Genomic DNA, 18,428 nt, shown 5'->3' with positions numbered 1-18,428 from the left:
ATGCCAAATCAGGCTGTGTAATATCATTTAGGAAAGGAATACTCCCATCCCTCCTGAAGGAATAACTAAAATTAACACTAATTTAACAAGCCCCAAATAACATCTTTTCCCTCATTGGATGATCAAAATTATTGATGTAGAATGCTAAGATAGGATAGCTTAAGTTTTAGGATATTCATTTTTTGGATTAAAAAAATGATAAATTTGGAGTCTCGTTATTCTAAGATGTATTACAAAAGAGATTTGTGGAATTATATCATGTTTCCCCAAATTCCGAGCCACAGTCCGCCACCTGGAGATTCAGGATCGTAAGGATGCCAGGAACCTTGAGGCAGGCAAGCAACCTCGTCGTAATCATTTCTTGGTTCTCGAAATGGACCCCTGATTGACAAAAAGAAGCGTGCAAATATTTGGAATAAAATCCACAAACTGTCCATTCCAGAATAATACCACAGAGATATTCTTGCCCTCTTCTGACCAAGTCCCTGATGTTTATCATGGAGAAGCAAATAGCTGGTACTCACCCCGTTATTAAATTGCTCCTCATCTCTTCCTCCTAACGCTCAATAATTCCATTTCTTTTTGCCTTTTCACTTAGGCTATATTTTGCAACCTCTATTTTAAAAATCATCAGGAATCTTTTCATTCTCTCACTTCCCCACAAGGACCCAGAATTGAAAGTCCCTAACCCACACAGGGGCTCTTTTCCAAAAGTTTACTTTAAAGTCAGTAACTTGCAACTTGAAATACTTCCCCAACGAAACCATGCTTTAAGTGATGGGTTGTTTGCCAGGAGAGTCCACAAATGCTGAGTAATTCTGGACGGGTCATGAAAGAGAATGGAAGAGTTGTCATCGTGCACTAGTAAATAAAACAGAAATAGCAACAACAAGAGTTAAGGTTGATTCTGAACGTGAGAATTCCAGGGAACTCTGCTCACACTAGGATTTCATCTAACTGACGTAGTGGTATGCTGGTAAATCTTAAGTAACTAGTTCTCTGCTATAAACCAGGGGAGGCCCTGATTTATAGTGTTGGCCTATTCCGCTGGAGTAAACGTTCCCACCACGGCTGAGTTCAAGCTGCCAACACATCACTAAATACGGAGTTGAGAGGAGATGTTCACAGGTGATCTCCCAGCCTGTGTGAACTGCCTCCAGCGTGTGATCTCACTCAGTCACTGAGCCAGTCATTCGAGCAAACCACATGTATTGACCATAACTGGGTGGCTCAAACAACAGAAGTCTATTTTCACTGTTCTGGAGGCTCTAAGTCTAAGATGGAGGTGCCAACTGATTCCTTTCCTGGTGTGGGCTCTCCTCCTGGCTGGCAGACAGACGTGTTCTTGCTATGTACTCATATGGCAGAGAGAGAGAGAGAGAGGGAGAGAGAGGGAGGGAGGGAAGGAGAGAGAAAAGGGAGAGAGAACTAGATCTCTGGTCTCTTCCTTTTCTTAGAAGGACACCAATCCCATCATGGGAGCCCCACCCTCATGACTTCATCTAAACTGAAGTACCCCCAACAGCCCCATCTCTAAATACTGTCCCACTGGGGGTTAAGGCTTCCACATAGGAATCTGGGGGAACACAAACATCCAGTCCATACCAGAAGGCTTCTTGCCTTTTCTTTTCTGCTGTAAAGAAACACTTTTAATATTTGCTTACTCCCTCCTACCTTCCACAGTTCTTTTCTATCTTGTCCCAGGACCCTGGATCCTGAAAGCTCTGCACTTTATAAGAAGTTCTATAAAATCCAGGAAGAACTGCTGGGGATCGGACACCGGACTACAAGGAGACACAGACTTGAGCCCCAGCCTCAGGGTCATTCAAGCTTTTTCACAGCTGTCTTCCATTGTCCAGAATGGTCATTCTCACGAACTGCTTTTTAATGAATCTTCTAGTAAAAAAGTTAAATAAATGCTGTGGCGCTCTGATCCTAGACACCTTGGCCAGCCCCCCTCAGCACATATCTTGAATCTGCATTAGACCTGGCTCCTTCCGGGGTAATCTGCAGGGCCCAGCTCTCCTTTAACTCGCTTTCTCTTGTACTCCCAAGGCCCTGCTATCCTGAAATACAACCAGTTTCTCTCCTGGCCTTACACTGGCAAAAATCTGCTTTTTATCCCCAAGTGTGCCGCTCTGAATTTCCCTCCTGAATTTTTTATTCTGTTTCTTTGATGTTTTCTCCCATTGACTATACTCGTTTTGGACTAACAGCACTGGGCCAGGATGGGTTAATGTTCACCTTTACTCCTTCTGTTTCCCCAGGTGGATACATATCTTTTGTAACCACTTTCCCCACACTCTCCCTAAAGGCCAGGTTACTTGCAGGTCAGTTTCTATGTAATAAGCTTCAAGTGTCTGAATCTGCACAAGGGTGAGAAAATACGAAGAAAAATCTCTGAAGTTTGAGCCTGAATGGCGTGAGCTGCCCATGAGATACAAGTGTAGAGTATATTACTTTAAACACATCAATAAGCTGCATGATCTAGGACTTGACCACGTGGGAGCCAGGGGGCCTCCTTGCTTGGAGTTTAAGAGCTAATAGAACTGAACAACTTTGCTCGAGTCTTAAGTGGGAAGATAGTTTGCATCTAGAATTTCCAGGGTCATGCTCCTGAAACTGTGTTAATAAGCATTACTGGAAAAAATGGCAGTCAACAGGTTAGAACGCTCTAGAAAGAGTAAGTGAGGTGAGGACTCCATTGCAGTAAGCTCCATCTGACACATGTAGTCAGGGATTAATGTGTGTATGTGGAGGGCAGGAATCCAAAGGTGTGGGTTTAGTCCTGGCTTTGCCACCAGCCAGCTCTATGGCCCTGGTCCAGCAGGTTATTTAATTGCTGTAGGCTTTAAATCATTCCCATCTTAAAGAAATCCTCCCTTGAGGGGGGTGGGGTGGGAGGGATGGGGTGACTGGGTGATAGACACTGGGGAGGGTATGTGCTCTGGTAAGCGCTGTGAATTGTGCAAGACTGTTGAATCTCAGATCTGTACCTCTGAAACAAATAATGCAATATATGTTAAGAAAAAAAAAAAGAAGAAGAAGAAGGTAGCGGGAGGGGAAGAATGAAGCGGGGGAAATCGGAGGGGTAGACGAAACATGAGAGACGATGGACTCTGAAAAACAAACAGGGTTCTAGAAGGGAGGGGGGTGGGAGGATGGGTTAGCCTGGTGGTGGGTATTGAGGAGGGCACGTTCTGCATGGAGCACTGGGTGTTATGCACAAACAATGAATCATGGAACACTTCATCTAAAACTAATGATGTAATGTAAAAAAAAAAAAGAAATCCTCCCTTGAATATACATCTTCCTTTGGCTAGCAACCAGTCTTTTTCATACATTCTTTTTTTTTTTTTTTAAGATTTTACTTATTTATTTGAGAGAGACAGAGAGAGCGTGCAAGAGAGAGCACGAGTGTCTGGGAGGGGCAGAGGGAGAGGGAGAAGCAGGCTCCCCACCGAGCAGGGAGCCTGACGTGAAGCTCAATCCCAGGACCCTGGGATCATGACCTGAGCTGAAGGCAGATGCTTAACCAAGACTGAGCCACCCAGGCACCCCCTGATTTGCAGTTTTAAACGATCATTCTGGCTGAATGGATTGGTATGAGAGGAGAGTGTTAAACCTAAATTTCATCCTTAAACTTAAATTTCATCCTTTTTCTTAAAATTTGGACTATCCCTGGGTGTGTGTGTAGGGGGCTGGTCACTAGATACATTTCAGAGAATCTGTAAATCTTCTGAAACTTTGGGCAAAAACGTGTACGCATTTTTCTTCGGGGAGGGTTAGTAGTTTTAATCAGATTTCATGACTTCATCCTCAACAGTTTAAGGAAAAACAAGAAAAATTAATTCGCTCAGAAATGATGCCCCGAGATGCTCCGTGTGCTTAGTTTAGGCTCTGTGCTAGATGCTGCCTCCACTTCCAGGGTGGTCTTCATCACCCTCATTATCTGGCCCCGCTCCCTCTTCAGCCGCATCTCCCAATCCCCGAGTCCTCTGCCTGTGGTCTGGACAGACTGGGTTACTTGCGTTTGGCCCTTCTTCTTCCTTCCCAGCCGGCTCTCCCGCCCTTCCATTCTCATCCCTATTCGCGCTCCCGGCAGGTGTCAGCGCCCCTTCCTTTCCTAAGCTCCTCCTCAAGTGCCCTCACGGCTCTTTGCTCTAACTTGAGTCTGCCAAGTGCAACCCTGTTTGCTTTTAATTTAGTAAACATTTCTTGGAACCTCACTATATGCCAGGCCCGTGCTGATAACAAAAGCAAACATGAGGACTCTGCCCTAAAGAAGTTCACAGTTGGTTGGGAGAAAAACGCATCATTAGAATACAGTCAGTGTGAGATCCAGAATAAGAGAGGAGAAAGAAGTAGCAGGAGGAGAGAAAGATCGGCTCTTTCTGTGTGGAAGTCTGGGCTTCTTCACGAAGAAGGGGACAGTGAATATGTATTTGCAAGATGTGCAGGGCGGGCAAGGCACTCTCAGTGTGGGGAAAAGCGTGGCCGAGTCGTGTTCTGGAAATGACATCAGAGCTTCGCAACCTCCGCTGTGCTTTTTAAAAAACTACCTAAGGCAAACTCTCAGAAAATCGGATTTAACTGGTCTGGGGAAAGGCCAGCCTGTTGGCATATTTCACCGTTTTCTCAGATTCCCGAGATGGGCAGCCCAGGGCGGAGCACTGCTCCTCTAGGTCGTTGGGTATGACCTGGTATGAAATATGGGGTGATGTGTGGCCACGACCTGCCGCTGGAAAATAAGGCAGGATGGAGGCTACGGAAGGTCTTGAGTTGCTTCTTTTTAAAATTTTTAGGAGAACAATATACTTTGAAGTCATTTCAGATTTACAGGAAAGTTGCAAGATTAGTACCAAGAACCATATCCTCCATATTCAGATCCCCTAACTTTTAACATTTCACCATGTTTCTGTGTGTGTGCGTTTAGGCTTCTTCATATATATATAGGAAGTATATATAGTGTATACTAAATTCTAATTCCTGAGCTGTTTAAAAGCAAGCTGGAGTGAGGAAATCGACATTAACATAACCCTATTCTCCCAATATTGTCTCATTTCTGGAAAAACTGATACACAGACACAAATATTTGTATGTACACACAAATAGTTTTGGAAAACCACTGTGAGGCTATATGTATATATGAAAGAGCTGGGGGCCCAGCTCTTTCATACTGGAAAGGGAAGAGGAGAGAGAGGGAAAGCAGATGAGGAGGTTGGAAGTTGAATGCCTTGTTTATGCATCTGGCAGTTCACTAAAATGTACGCTTTTGAGGATAAGAGTAACCTTAGCCAGGACCTGGCCTTCAGCAGAAACACAATTAATATTTATTGAATTGAGTTGAACTGAATTTGAATTTTTTTTTTTTATACCAACACTATATTCAACTAGTTGGTCCACACTGACTTTTCTCAGTTGACATTTCTCAGTTTCATTCCTTTTGAAAAGTGGGCTTCTTGGGGCGCCTGGGTGACTCAGATGGTTAAGCGTCTGCCTTTGGCTCAGGTCATGATCTCAGGGTCCTGGGATCGAGCCCCGCATCGGGCTCCCGGCTCAGCGGGGAGCCTGCTTCTCCCTCTGCCTCTCCCCCTGCTTGTGCTCTCTCTCTCCGTCTCTCTCAAATGAATAAATAAAATCTTAAAAAAGAAAAAGTTACCCTGGAGGGTTGTAACAGGGTTACGTGTGTTTTGAAGGTTTGGGAGACTGAGGGCTATGGTTCCAATGAAGAGGACTCTTTGAAATGTCCAATAGAAATATAGTGTGAGCCACACTTGTAGTTTTAAATTCTCTTGTAGCCATATTAAAAAAGTAAAAAAAAATACTGGGCTAATTTTCATAACATATTGCATTTAATTTAGTGTATCCAAAATATTCTTTCAACATGTGATCTATGTAAAAATTATCGAGACATTTTGCATTTATTTTTTTCACCCTAAGTCTTCAAAAGCCACTGAGTAGTTTATGCTGGTGCCTGGCACCTCTCATTTTGAGCTAAACCCAGTTCAAGTGCTCAATAGCCACACGTAGCTAGTGGCCACCATCCTGGACAGCACAGCTAGAGAGTGCATGAAGGGAAAAAATAAAAGCATTTTCCTATTGTTGACTGTTTTTGCCAGCCCCTGGAGAGGTGGTTTCTATACGCACATTAGGATCGTCCTGGAAGTCTAACCACACAGCTGCTTATATTCTGTACCAAGCCATTCAGTTAGAATTTCTGGGAATGACTTTTGGACATGCCCAAGTGAAGGAGGACCTGAAAGGGCTTGTCTGATATATGCTTTCTACGTATCTCTTTCCAGAATCCAGGGAGGTGACACAGGGGAGATCCTGGCATTTAGGATCCTAGCTGTTTCTTTCCATCAGACATTTGAGTAATAGCTTGGAAACTGTTCCCTGTTTTGAGTTTATTTTAAAGTGATGCAATGAAAAGAGGAGGTAATTTAGCCAGAGTGATTTTATAATGTATGTCATATCATGTCACCTCCCTCCGAGCAAAAGCCAAGCCCTTGCCATGCCCGACCACACCCTACATAATCTGGGCATCTTTTCCCCATTCCCAACCCCCTCAGCTCCCTCTCCCTGTTTCCTTCCATTCTTCCCATTGCTGCTCCCTCCACTCCATCCTCAATGGCCTCCTTGTGTCCTCAGAGCACCCATATCACACCAAGTTCTAGATGAGGCTCAGATATCAATATTTTTCCACGGGGAGCAACGCTTCTCCAGGGCAGTGTGTGGATTGCATGGCCATCAGCCTGTCCTCCTAAATATGTCTTCTCTCAATTGAGCTTCTGCTAAGCACTAAGCAGCTGTGAGTTGACGGTCACATTTTCTAACTAGTACCTTGAACACAAATACTCTGTGAGGCTTTAGACAAGGGTCAGAATGCTCTCAGGAAAAATCTGTTGTTTCACAAGGACATATCTGAAGAGATGAGCACTGCACGTTCCTATAGAGGTGGGCCCAGGGAGTATCCAGAAGTAAGAATAAATGTCCTCAACCAGCTTTGATGGTGTGACACCACTTGGGGAGGACATTTGTGGTCGCGATCCTCACAGGGGGGATGCTGGTATTCTACGTGGGAGATTTTGAAGGGCCTGTGGTAGACATTGTCTACCTCAACCATTAGGAAGAATCCTGAAATGCCTGAGAAGGAGTCACTTTAAAGCATGTAAGGCAATGGATAATCTACATTAGATACCTGATGATTTAAAACCTTTCTGAGATATTCTCACAGATTGTCTTTTTTTTCTTCTTGGGTAATTTTCCATTGCCAAACCTATTACCTCAAAGGCAAATCGCAATACGCTGTCCATCCCTAACCCAAGGTTTCAAAAAAATCCCCCCAAACCCAAACCATAAAAACCCAACGGAGGCTGTCATCTGCCACCCCCGGGGGTGGTGCTCTGAGTAGCAGATCACAGCCTTGGTTGCTACAGTCTTGGGTCAACCCCTTTCCAACCCAAGTACCATCAAGCGGATCAGCCAGCCTGACATTGTTCCCTTAATGTGGAAGTCAGGTGTCTCCTTTTACAGCTTCTGTCAGGTCAAGATCTGTGCCAGAAAAGGATCTGTGGGTTCAGGCACCAGTGGCTCCAGCTGAAAATAACTTTTAGCTTTTCCAGAGCTTCAGGGGAGTCTCAGGTGATGCCCGCACACGTGGAACATGAAGAACTAATCTTTACTGTGCAGGACGGAGGGGAGCCTGAGACGTGACTGACATGCATCCCGGTTTTAAATGAGCTTTTCAGGTGAGCTGTTTAAGCGGCTTTGCTCGGCTCCACCTCTTGCCATTAGATTTGGTTTCAAGAGGCAGCTGGTTTTGCCGCACGGCAATAATCGGCTCAGGGCCTACGAGGAGCTGTCAGAGGGCTCCAGCCCGTCAGGACTGCTGAAATACTTTCTTTTAATGTAATTTAATTTTTCTTTTTGTACGTGTGAGTTACTGCTGTGATCAGAAAAATATATCTTTGCCCCGAATGAGACATGCTCTGTCACTGGCAGTAGCTTGGATCGTTTGAACTCCAATGCTTTATTTTTGTGCATTGCTGTTCTTTGGCTGTGAAAATTGTTAAAAAGAATGGATTGACATTTTGGCTTTGTTTCTGGGACTTAAAAGAATTGTTCTAGAGAAAATTTTTCTTGTTGGGTGACTTTTTTTTTTTTTTTGGTATTGCTGCAGACTTTTTAAAGGCTCTCTATTTTGTTTTTGTTTTAACATATAGTTTCAGGATTATACAATACACCAAAGGTCTTGCATTGTGGGTTTTTTTTTCTTTCAAGTAATCCTCCATATGTGGATAAATATGGACAATCAGGGAAGGATTTTAGAAAACCTGGGTTCTAGATCAAGAAATTCTGATAAATATCCCTATAAAAACTAGATCCAAATTATTTTAAAAATATATTTCTGGTCAGGGATACACACTTCTAGTGCTAGTACAAGTCGATGCTATTTGAAGGGAATTTATGGTAAGTTTTTCATGTGAAAGAATAATTTTTCCCTTTGTGCATATTTTATGATGTACATTAATTCAGTAGTACATGTGCAAAAATTTAAAAGGAATATGTAAATGAAGTTATATAAATTGGGACTCATGCTTAACTTTTTTTTTTTTCCCTTTAGGAACGTAAGTCAAGGAGTTAGGGGGCCGCGCCATCTAGAAAGAGTCTCAGCCCCAGTGGGGCTTCTACCTGTGTCCCTCTCCTGGGCCTGGATCCTGCTGCAAGCTGTTCCACTTTCCTGGAAGAATTTGGATGTGTGCTGAAGCATATTGTCTGCCCTCTCAGTTCCAGTGACTGTCCTCTGCCCTCTGCCTCAAAGAGAAGTTCGTTACCTCTCCGAGAGGATCACAGCTCAGTGGTTAAGGGGAGGGGGGGCATTACAGCGAAGCTATGTCCAAATCTTTGCCACTTAGAGGGACAACCTCAGGCAAGCTACTTCCCTTCTCTGTGTATCACTTTTCCTACTTGTAAAATGGGTTTAGTAAAACCACCTCCCTTCCTGGATTCCTCTGTAGGTGTGTCCATTAATACAAGTGGAATGCTCAGGGAGGTCCCCAGCGTGAGTGCGCTGTCATCTTCGCTGGGTCTCCCTGATCCCCACTGCAAGAAGCCAGTCACCATTCTGATCTAAAAGCAGTTCCCTCTACTGACTGCTCTCTCATGGGCCCACTCTGTGCCTCCTTCCAGCCTTCCCGCCCCACCCCACTCGCTGGTCATCCCCACCCTGCTGCTGTGAACTCTCCCATGGCTGGCCACATCTGGAATCAGAAACGTCTAATTATTAGTGGTTGATTTACTTCATTTGGGATTAAGGCACAAGACATTTGCATTGTACTTTCAAAATACAGTTTCCCTTGTTGGGTCTTGATGCTCAAAAACAATTTTAGGGAATTTCATTTGCGATTGCTCCTTGGGATCCTGAAATTGGTCAGCTCTGGGGAAAATTAATCTTATATGTATGTGCAAATGGGAGATTCTCCTGGAAGCTCTTTAAAAATGCTATTTGCGCTTGTGCTTTCAATTAGTGTTTGCAAAGTTGAGAGTGACCTGGTACAATGATCAAGACAAAAGTAATTAGATTTGACAGGTCAAATGTTGATGCAGGTATTTTTCGGTAGGTGTTTCTAAATTCCTGTTGCCATCTGCAGGGCAGTAGGATGTGCTCTGAATGCCTGAGCTTCTGCCCTTTTTTCTCCCAATGGTCTTTGTTGTGGTTCGACTACTCAGTAGTGATTTCTCAGGAAGGAGTTGCTCAGGATGCCAACAAAATGGAAAAAAGAAAGTGGTCTTCAGGTGCCTGGAACAATTTTCTGAGCCTCTCAATGACAGGATATATTAAATTCTGACTTGAATTATTTAATGAGTATCACAGCTTTGGAGTTACTTCATCACTGTGGACTTCAGATTTAAAAAATAGGAGCAAGAGCAAGAGGAAGAAAAAGTCTTTGTAATATTTCATTGCCCAAAGACACAAGCTCAAACAGGATCAATTACATGTTAGTGGGACGCTCATCTGGTTTGGAAAGCTAGTTATCGTCTGGGTTGTGAATTTGACATTGCAGGGCAGGAAACTCTGAGAGGCCAACCAAGACTCCTCTGGAAATAACTTGACCATTTTCATTGTGCTCATAAGCTGGCCTCTTGTTTTTTACTTATTTTTCCTATTTTTCTTCTAGGGGTGGGGAGCTCACATTAAAAACAAACATTTCCATTTAAATAAAGATAAATAAATACACATTTCCAGAACTAAGAAATTCAATTGTAAAGCTGGTTCTAGAAAATGCTCACTCATGAAATATTTACAAAACATCCACTATGAACCAGGCGTTGCTGGAGACAGCTCCTGTCTTGAAGGGCTTTAGAGTCAGACCGTGTGATGGTTGTCTCAGGGGGTGCAAATATAAGAAAGAAAGGAAAGCCATGTCTATTCAGGGGCCCAGAAGAAGTAGTACTTGACCTGGTGATGGCAGGAGGAGTTGTCAGAGGCTCCTGCCAGTCAGCTGGGGGCTTACTGAGTCCTGATCATGTGCTCAGTGAGTGCATATGGGGGGGCCTCGGCTCTCCAGCACTCTATGAGATACTGGGGAGTAAGACGGAAATACTGGAGACAAGAAAATACAAGATGAGATGAGACAAGATAAGACAGTTTGTTATGAAATGTTAAGCACTTTTATACATAGCACAGATCACTCAAGGCTGGAGTCATCTCGGAAGGCATCTTGAAAGAGGCTGTGTTGGAACAAAGCCTCTAGAGGGGAGGTTACTCTTCAGCAGGCAGAGGGAAATGGGAAGGCTACTCTACGTGGGCCAAGTGGGAAGGAGAACCAGAGACGGGAATGGACAAATGGACTTGGAGCACTGAGCGAGGGTGGGATATGTTGTGATGAATAATGGGAAATAAGGTCGGGCCAGCTAATAGGCTGTAAGGCAGGTGAGACGAGGAGGCTAGGCTAGGTGAGGGGAGAGCATTGCACAGCCATGACAGAGAGTGGACGGTAGGAGCGCAGGCACGATGGCAGGAGTTAGAAGACCCGAGTTTTGGTCTAGGCTCTGCCACCACCATCTGTGGGGATCTTTTCCGTCCTCAGAGTCCTCATCTGGGCCACATGATGACTTTTGTGGGCCCTTGGTACATTTGTCTTTTGTGGGCCCTTTCCTCCCTAAAACATGCTGAAAAATTGTATTTTACGACTGCATTGGAATAAAGACGAATACATTAATATCATATACTGAAGTAGTTTTTTCAACCTAAAAGTCAATTTTTCTTAAGATTTTTAAAGAAATTAACATCTTTTTGTGGGTCCCTAATAGCATTGTGGGTGCTCTGCCCACCCTAGCTAACAGCTGCCCGGTCCTCATCTGTACCATGGTGGTGGTGGGGCGGGGGCTAGAGCTACATTCTAACACTTTTACCTTCCTCTAAAAGCCTGTGATTCAGTGCACAATCTATCCAGCTGTACAGTACAGTTAGACTGATATTTTCAATAGGTTAATACATTTGATCTGAAAGCAACCGCCTGGGTAAAACATTTGCAGAAAAAGGAAAGATAATGATGTTTTTGTCATTCTAGAATAGTAGGTGAAAATCCTCTCACCCCAAAAGTGTGTTCATCTAAAGAAAAAAGGAGGAAAGAACCTTCATTTTTTTTTTTTTAAAGAACCAGACTGTGTTCTTAAAAGAAACATGCTCATTATCTAAAAAACTTAAAAGGCACCAGAAGATTCAAATAACTTATAATCGCTTATACTACTTTTACAGGAAAAAAAAGAAAAGAGAGTGACAGAGAGTCCTAGGGGTACCTGGGTGGCTCAGTTGGTTAAGCGTCTGCCTTCGGCTCAGGTCATGATCCCAGGGTCCTGGGATGGAGCCCCGTATTGGGCTCCCTGCTCAGTGGGGAGCCTGCTTCTCCCTCTCCCTCTCCCTCTCCACCCCGCTTGTGCTCTCTGTCTCTCTCAAATAAATAAATATATATATATATATTTAAGAGTCCTGCTTCACAAAAAAAGAATAGGGACCAGACACTGAGGGTAGAAGTAAAGGCTCTGCTGAACTCTGAGTCAAGCGAACTTAAGAATACCGGATTTCACCGCCTTCTCTCATCTGATCCAGAGCTCAGGGTTTCTTGCCTTCATGCTGCCTAACTGTGGTTTGTGGTGATGGCTATTTCCATGTCTTGTTGAAGACAGATGGGGTGTTTTTGGTCTTTCATTTCGTTCTTTTTGGTATCAGTGGCTTCGAGGGAGGGGAATGAAAATATCTTTATGATTTTTTTGTTTCAATTTCCAGCCATCATTTGAAGGTGGTATTTAAGTTTATTATTTTATTGTTAAAGATTTTATTTATTTATTTGACAGAGAAACAGTGAGAGAGGGAACACAGGCAGGGGGAGCAGGAGAGGGAGAAGCAGGCTACCCACCGAGCACGGAGCCCGATGTGGGGCTCAATCCCAGAGTCCTGGGATCATGACCTGAGCCGAAGGCAGATGCTTAACGACTGAGCCACCCAGGCGCTCCTAAGTTTATTATTTTAAAGCATGTTATGACATCCAGAGTCTAAGAACTCAAGTGTTACTACAAGGCTTAAAACACATAACAGAGGTCCTCCCGTCCTGCTCCCCCATGCCGATTCCCACTTTCCCACCACTCAGAACAAGCTTTTTTCCTATGACATTAACTCCCTACTTCTAAGTAATAAGCTTGTATTGTTATTTTTGAACTTGCGTCTCCATCCCAGTGCAATCTTTGGTGTCTTCATTTGCCTTGCTTCCCGCATACCTATCCCCAGCGAATCCCCTATTTCTCAGTTGGAGGTGTAACTCTGCAAACACAGGTAAACTGTTTTGAATTTTTCTTGGACACATCACCCTGGACTCCCCATCTTCCTTCCTCAACCTGAGCTGGCTGTTCTCTAGGCTGGTTGCATAGTTGTGGTCCTTGAATTGCCATTTGGATCCTCCTGGAAACTTTTAGAATCTTTTATTTTACGCCTTATAATCTGATATTTTATGATGCTATGAATTCATGTGGTTTTCCCCCTTCTTCTTTATGTTTGGCCTTTTCAATCTATAAACTCATGCCCTTCAGTTCAGGGAAGGAGTGACATTGTCGTGACTCATATTTCTGATGATTTTCTTCATTTCTTTTTCTGTGTTCCCTTTTCCTAGATCTTTTATTATTTATATTTGAATTTACTGGTTTCATCCTCTTTCTTAGCTCTTCTGCCGTTTCCCATCTCTGTCTTTCTGCTCAATTTTTTTTTCTGCATGATGTACTGGATTTTTTACCTTCTAAATCTTTCTTTTTTAAAATTTCTGCCATCAGATTTTAATTTTCAAAATCAGTGATTTCCAAACTCTGGATTGCACAGGGAGAGGGCATAATTCCCTTACTTTCTCATGGATACAATATCTTCTTGTACCTCTCTGATCTGTTTCCAAAGAACAGCTCTCATTTCCCTCCCCTAGAGTCTGGGCAGCCTTGGGTCTGGCTTTTACCAATGAGATGTGACAGATGGCGCATGACCTTCAAGCCTAGGTTACAAAGGGCAATTCGAGTCCTGTCTGGGGAACTGGACCAATCAGATCGGAGCCGTGATTAGCGAGGAAAGCATTCGCCTGCCCCCAGGCCACCCCACTGGAAGAAGCCGCACTAGCTGATGTAGAGTGAGCACGTGGCAGGGCCTCGTGCCCCCCTGAGGGGAGAGAGAGAGAAGCCTGGCCAGGTCCTGGCTCCTCCAGGTCTGGCTGCCACCTGGCTGTAATTCCCTTAGAGCCTCAAAATCAGAACTGCCCAGAGCGCCTGCCCAACTTCCTGATCCACGGAAACCATTTGAGATAATAAAATGTTTGCTGTTATTTTAAACCACAAAGTTTTGGGAGTAATTTGTTATGCAGCAATGGGAACTGGAACAGAGAATATGAATGACAGTTTTTTTTGGTTTTTCAGAAAGTTTGTTCTCTCAGTATTATCTCCGTTTACACTGAATCCTTTGTTTGGTCTTTGTCGTACTAGAGGCTTGAGCCAAATGACCAGTGATGCCGTGAGGTGAGGCTTGCTAACGGGTGGTCTTCATGGTGGTGTCTGGTGACAGACTGGTCCGTGTGGATCCACCGGCCTTCTTCTCTCCCGTTCCCCAGAGAGGATTCCTCCAGCCTTCTCGTCAAGGAATTGCAGCCAGGATCCCGGGAGCCTGTATGGAAACTTCTGCCCAGTTCCCGTGAGATCATGATGGCCTCTCGGCCACGTGGCCTTCCTGGCCCCTCCAGAGAGCAAACCTTCAGTCTTCTGTCCTACTTGCCATTGGGGCAGCTGCCCAGCTACGGTGGTGAGGAGGAGGTTGGCTTCTTTGTATAAACTTGAAGTCAATCCTCTGTTTTCAACTCCATCTTTCTGAGATGCCCGGGACCTCCCATTTCTGAGCCTTTCAGGGGGTCAGATCCACAAACCGGCTTTTTCTGGAGCTTGTCCCTCAACCATCTTAGGCTCTAGCTTTCTTCTGTCTACTAAGTGTCTCCATTTGCTTCTGGCCTTTCTAAAAGCTGTTGTCCTTTCTTGATCTCTTTGTTCTGCGAGAGAGGGAACACAAGCAGGGGGAGTGGGAGAGGGAGAAGCAGGCTCCCTGCTAAGCAGGGAGCCTGATGTGGGGCTCGATCCCAGGACCCGGGATCATGACCTGAGCCGAAGGCAGACGCTTAACGACTGAGCCACCCAGGCACCCCTTTGTTCTTTTTTTTTTTAAGTCTTTTCCCAGAGATTTTAGGGTGAAGCAAAAGCAAATAGGTACGATCAATCTGTCAGGTTTATGTGGAACTGGAACCTTTAATATCCTAATAAATAAACAGCTCATTAAATAATGTGCTCAAAGGACATAAATTAAAAGTTTATAAAAGACTGAATTCAAATAATAAATTGAAAAATGTTCAATTTCACTGTGGCTTGCCATAATAGGGCAAAGGTGAAGCCTTCCTTCGTCAGGAATTAGGAAATGAGAACCCTCTGAGAGCTGGAGCATATCTGTTTATTCTACTTTTGCTTTCAAATGTCACACATGCTTATGGTTAAAAAAAAAATAAGTAAGGGGCACCTGGGTGGCTCAGTTGGTTAAGTGTCTGTCTTCAGCAGAGGTCATGATCTCAGGGTCCTGGGATCGAGCCCTATGTTGGGCTTCCTGTTCAGCAGGGAGCCTTCTTCTCTCTCTCCCTCTCCCACCGACCCCCCGCTTGTGCTCTGTCTCTCTCTCTCTCAGATAAACAAACAAACAAACAAACAAACAAACAAATAAATAAATAAAATCTTTTTAAAAAAAGTAAACTTTTATAGAGTAAAATGTCAAAATTGTCCTACATGTCCCCACTCACATCTCATCACCTCTGGAGGTAACCAGCAGTAACAGTTTGTGAAATCTTGGAAAAAGACTGGAAGGATTATATGTATATTTTGCTGTGTATACAATCTGATTCTTTTCATGTTGAAAACAACCCCATCTGTGTGTGTGTGTGTGTGGTATATATTATAACACACACAAACATGCCTGGGTTTTTAGTATAAAACAATCAAACTCTACATGTTCTGCTTTTGTATGCTTAATGATATAAGGGATATTTTCTCATGTGAATCAAAAATCCATCTCACTCTTCCTAATGGTTATGTACCACAATTCAATAGTAATTCCTTTACTGATGGATATTTAGTTTTTTCCTCTACATTTCATTATCACACAAAAAATGTCATGATGCTGTTCTTGTAAATATATATTTCTATAATACTAGTATTTCTCTAGAGTGGATTTCTTGAGTTTAATTAATGAATTAAATAGAATACACAGAGGTTACTTTTTGATAGACAATATTCCATTGACCTCTAAAGGTTCATTTTTATGTAGTCTCTTATGAACTCTGTTAGTGTCAGCTGGAATCCCCATTCCCTCCACTCTGGGACATCAGCAGACAAAACTTTTGAACTTGGAAGGGATCTCACCATGTTCAATGGGGTGCTGTGTGTGCAGCCTCCCGGGTGCCCCTAAATGGGCCTTTCTCAGAGGCATATCCATTTTGCCAGACCTTTCTACTGAATTCTTTGTTCTCCAGTAATTGAAGAAGTGCAAATTAAAATGATAAAGAATCTTTTTTTTTGGCTTATTATTTTCACAACAATGAGAAGAGGGAAAAAGGAAACAGTGCTGATTGTGTTCAGAGTACCAGGCTTTCTCACACGTTCCCTGGCACTGTGTTTGGGAAATCAGATTGGCTCCACAGATGAAAAGCCATAAACATTTCATACCCTCTAACTCTACCTCTCCACATGTGGCAATCCATCCTAAGTAAATAATGTAAAATACTGGAATGCCATTTACAAAAACATTTACTGCAGTATTATTTACAATAAAAAATTGGAAACCGTTTCAAGAGCAGAAATAGAAATTGCCATTTCCCTATTGTGAGATACTTAGGTTAAATAAATTTTGGTAAACCTACTGAATGGAATATTAAGTAGTTTTTTTAAATGATGGGTATGAAGATCAAGTGGTTTCAAGGAAAAATGTTTATGCTGTATATGCTAATACTATGTTCATAATGATACATAGTACATTATAATAATATAAATTGATTTTAGGAATTTGGGAATTCATTTTTCTATAGTGCAATATCTAACATGGATCAATAACTAAAGATTATTTATTTGGTAATGTAACTACAGTACAGCACTAGCCTGAATTCCGAATCTTAGTAGCAAGGGAAACTGCCAGAAGGAGTAAGAATACGTTTCCCCTCTCTCTTTGTTGGAGCAAGGCTGGCCTCGGGCAAGATCATGAAAGAAGGGGGGGCATCTTTGATTGCTTCCTCTTCCTAGCACGTCCCGTCCGGACTCTTCTGAAGCTCCTCAACTCTGTCCTCCCAGAATTCACCATAACTGGCTCCCTAGAACGCATCCAATGCCTTCCTCACTCCTAAATTACACCTGGCTCCATGAGAACTCAGCCTCAACGACCCAGCCCACATTCAGGGGCTCACCCTCCTCATGGACCCACTCTTGCTCATTCCAATGATGCTCTCATTAGTCGACTCTCAGGCCACAGGGAAGAAAGTGGACAAGTCTGGCAGTTCAAAGAAAGTCCTTTTGGGTGGAGAGTGGCTGGTCCTCTCGTTCATTCCTTAAATTATTCCTATTTTTTCCACAGTGTCTTCCTTCTGAGCTCACAGATGCTTTAAAAGTTTAATTAAAAATGATTCCCTCCATTGCTATGGTAGTGAGCAAATTTGTGGCCTGTGTGTGCGCGCATGTGCGTGTGCTGGGGTGGGGAAAGCGTCAGTGATCCGAAGGAGACAGACCGGGCAGTGGGCAGATATTTACTTGTACCATTTGTTGTTAGAGAAGGGAATGCCTACTACTAGGGTCTGAATGTCTGTACCCACCCCCAAATTCATATGCTGGAATCCTGTCACCCAAAGTGATAGTGTTACAAGGTGGGGCCTTTGGGAGGTGATGAGGCCATGAGGGTGGAGCTTCCACCAATAGGATTCGTGACTTCTCTCTTATAAGGCTGCATAAAAGAGACCTGCCAGACCTCCCCAGCCCCTCCTCCACGTGAGGACCCAACGGGAAGTCTGTGACCCACAAGAGCACGCTCACCCGACAATGCTGTCTCCCTCATCCGGGACTGCCGGCCTCCAGAACACACTGCTGTTGTCTATAAGCCACCTGTCTGTGGTATTTTGTGATAGCCGCCCGAATGGACTAAGACATGTAAGCTGCATTCTGGAATGCTTGCCAGTTGTGTCCTGGCTTGTGCATTCTTTTATTCTGGTCTAGAGGAAAATATTTTATGTGTGTTATAATTTCTACATTTCTGTTGGCCAGAGAAAGGGAAGCTTGTGCTGTGATCAGAGCATTACCGTGCAGTGGGAACGAAGGATCTCGGGCTGCACCAAGCCAAAGGCTCAGCGCTGTGACCTGGGCTACTCCCTGAAATGAGAGCAATGACATGAGGGACGGCTGCAGCAACACCTGTCAGCCCTCACATTTCCGCATAAAAATGGACACAGAGACTGATTTTGGTAATTCCCATGTCCTGTGTGGAATTTGGAATTTCAGTGACCAGAGCTGCATTACCCACAGTGCCATCTCCAGACAAGGACAGAGATACTACAATCCTTCAACGGCCACCAGTCAGTAATTCAAAGCATGACTTTCATCAATAAGAAATCTCACAGGGCATGTCCTGTATTTACCCTGCAAATCACCTTCTTTGTTAGAAAGCAATCTGGGGTGGTCTCTCATGTCAGAAGAATTTCTTTGGTCAGACTCTCCTAGTCCCTTGTTTCATTCCTCATTTTATATATTTGGAGAGAAAGGTATTCTCCACTATTTTTTTTTTTTAAGATTTTTATTTGAGAGAGAGCGAGAGAGCACAAGCAGGGGAA

General features: G+C 43.7%; 1 protein-coding gene across 1 annotated transcript in view; it reads right to left on the bottom strand.

Annotated features, from left to right (window-relative positions):
• CNTNAP2 (contactin associated protein 2) overlaps positions 1-18,428 on the bottom strand; it is a 1,342,199-nt gene that overhangs the window by 153,321 nt on the left and 1,170,450 nt on the right. The window lies entirely within an intron of this gene.

This window comes from Neomonachus schauinslandi, chromosome 12, assembly GCF_002201575.2.
Source record: "Neomonachus schauinslandi chromosome 12, ASM220157v2, whole genome shotgun sequence".
In the NCBI taxonomy this organism is placed as follows: domain Eukaryota; kingdom Metazoa; phylum Chordata; class Mammalia; order Carnivora; family Phocidae; genus Neomonachus; species Neomonachus schauinslandi.
The sequence above is the reverse complement of the archived record's forward strand: the minus strand, read 5'-3'. Positions and strand labels throughout refer to the sequence as shown.